Source organism: Leucoraja erinacea, chromosome 7, assembly GCF_028641065.1.
Source record: "Leucoraja erinacea ecotype New England chromosome 7, Leri_hhj_1, whole genome shotgun sequence".
In the NCBI taxonomy this organism is placed as follows: domain Eukaryota; kingdom Metazoa; phylum Chordata; class Chondrichthyes; order Rajiformes; family Rajidae; genus Leucoraja; species Leucoraja erinaceus.
This window is the reverse complement of record NC_073383.1, coordinates 11,291,398-11,293,449: the sequence shown is the minus strand read 5'-3', so window position 1 is coordinate 11,293,449 and position 2,052 is coordinate 11,291,398. Positions and strand designations below refer to the sequence as shown.

The window sequence follows — 2,052 nt, the reverse complement described above, 5'->3', positions numbered from 1 at the left end:
TGAATGGCCGCCTTCCATGTGTAGTTCAGATCATATTGCATATTACTAAACAGAGCTAGTGCGTCTAGATGGTCTTTGGTTACCTACATTTAGTCCAGGGTGCGAGTGTATTCTATGATGCCTTCCGTCAATCCCTTTAAGGTTCTCTGGATCTTGAGGTCCTGGTTCCTGATGTTCGTCCCCATATGCTGCCAAATGCATTGGTTTACACTGGGCACCCGTAATGCCTCACCGTTGCCAGGTGGCAGATGTCTGGCCAGTGTCTGTAAATTTTTTCCCTGTTGGCGTTTGTGGCCAGACATATAGTAATACTATTGCCATCCTGGATCCAAGTCTACCCATGTTTGACTTGGTTAAAGTAATCAGCCACCATGTCCAGCAGAGTCCCTGCTGTGTTAGGATCATGGGACGCTGTATTACCAGGCTCTGGCCCATCAGGGTCCTGCCTACTCTTTTTTATAGAGTTAGAGATCTCTAGGGTCCTGCACGGGGTACCCATATGGGGCTTAACTGCTGCCCACTTGTCTTTTGTTCTGCGGACCCATCTTGCAAGTCAACCCAGAAACTGACCCACAGTGCTCCCCTCTGATGGGGTAGAAGCATTGTGCAGCCCTCAAAGAGGTACTGCTGTGGGTTATCACGTTGGAGCAAGGCTCCATACACCGCTTCTTCCCGCTCCAGCCCTCTCGGGCGCTGGTTGCCGGCGGTTTTATGCAAAGTCGGACCCTTCTCAGTCCACTACCTTGTTTGATTTGTGTCTAGCCTACCGCTCGGCCGCATGGAGCTGGCGGGTGCGGGGCCGACATCGGGCACCGCTGATCCCACTACAGTTGATCCAAGTGCCGCTGGCTGCTGCTGGCTGCCCCCTGTTCCACGGTCCTCCTTCTCCAGCTTTGTCCTTCCTTCCGTGGAGTGGATATGGCCGGTGTGGAGGATAACTGGCACAGCTGATTGCATCTATTCCTTTAACCCGGCTCCAACGCTCTCAGCGCTCCTGGCTGCTCCTTTATCTTAGACCCGTGGGACCCACCCCCGTACTGACGGTACTGGTCCCTTGCGGTCGTTGCAGCCGGTCAACCCCACTCTAATGCCCTCAATTCTGGGCACTCCTACTTATATGGTCCTTAGCTAAGGAACATATAAGACATTAAAACTGATGATAACAGCTATTATAGATTTTATTTAATATATGGTCCCTAGATAAGGGACGTATGAGATATTAACCTGATAAGAAACAGATACTACACTTGGTCTTAGCCAAAAGGCCTAGAAGCGATCATTGTAACTAAAACCTCCGCTGGGACCGACCCTGGTACTCACATACTGGTCCCTTGTAGTAGATTGCAGCCAGTCAACTGCAAAGTCCTTTGCTGCCGAGAAATGAACTTTCTCACCATGCTGGAGCGAAGTTGGGCACAGGTGTTTTCCTCCTCCGGGAATCGATGTGCCCATGCTGCTCCTTCGCGGTTCTCCCGCCGGCCTTCTGCCGCTTACATGGACCCGGTCCATGTCTGCACCTAGAAGGTAAGTTGAAGGAAACGCAGGGTCTCTTACCTGCTGTTCCCGACTTCCCTTCTCCCGCTGGTGACCGTCGTTCCCTCCGTTGCGGGTTGGAGCCGCTCGGACCAAACCCCGGTGTTCACGGGCCTGGTCCTTCGCGGCAGTTCCGCAGCCGGTAAAACCCGGCTGTTCCTATCCCGGTGCCTACCTTTTGGAGAAGGTATTCGTCCCCAACGTCCCGTTCCGACTCCATAAGTGCCGCTGCACTCGCCGAGCGTTTCGAGCCCCGGTACCGCTGGTCCGAGCTGTCTGTCCCGCAGCCTCTGTGCTGGCTGCTACCGACTGCTCCCAAGCCAGTCTCGCTTGTGACTGGCATACGGACTTCTTTACTTTGCTTCCCGCCCGGCCGAGAGGTGAATTTTGCCGGTGCGGGAACAAAGTCGGGCACAGGTTGTTCCCCTCCAGGGAAACTCGTGCTGTTGCTGCTGCCGGCTGCTCGCCCTCCACGGGTCTCCCCGCCAGCTTTCCGCAGCCACCTAAAAGTAAGTAGTA

At 54.1% G+C, this 2,052-nt stretch overlaps 1 pseudogene; it reads right to left on the bottom strand.

Annotated features, from left to right (window-relative positions):
- Positions 1–1,108: 1,108 nt before the first annotated feature.
- LOC129699168 (U2 spliceosomal RNA) lies at positions 1,109–1,277 on the bottom strand (annotated as a pseudogene).
- Between the last annotated feature and the right edge of the window lie 775 nt (positions 1,278–2,052).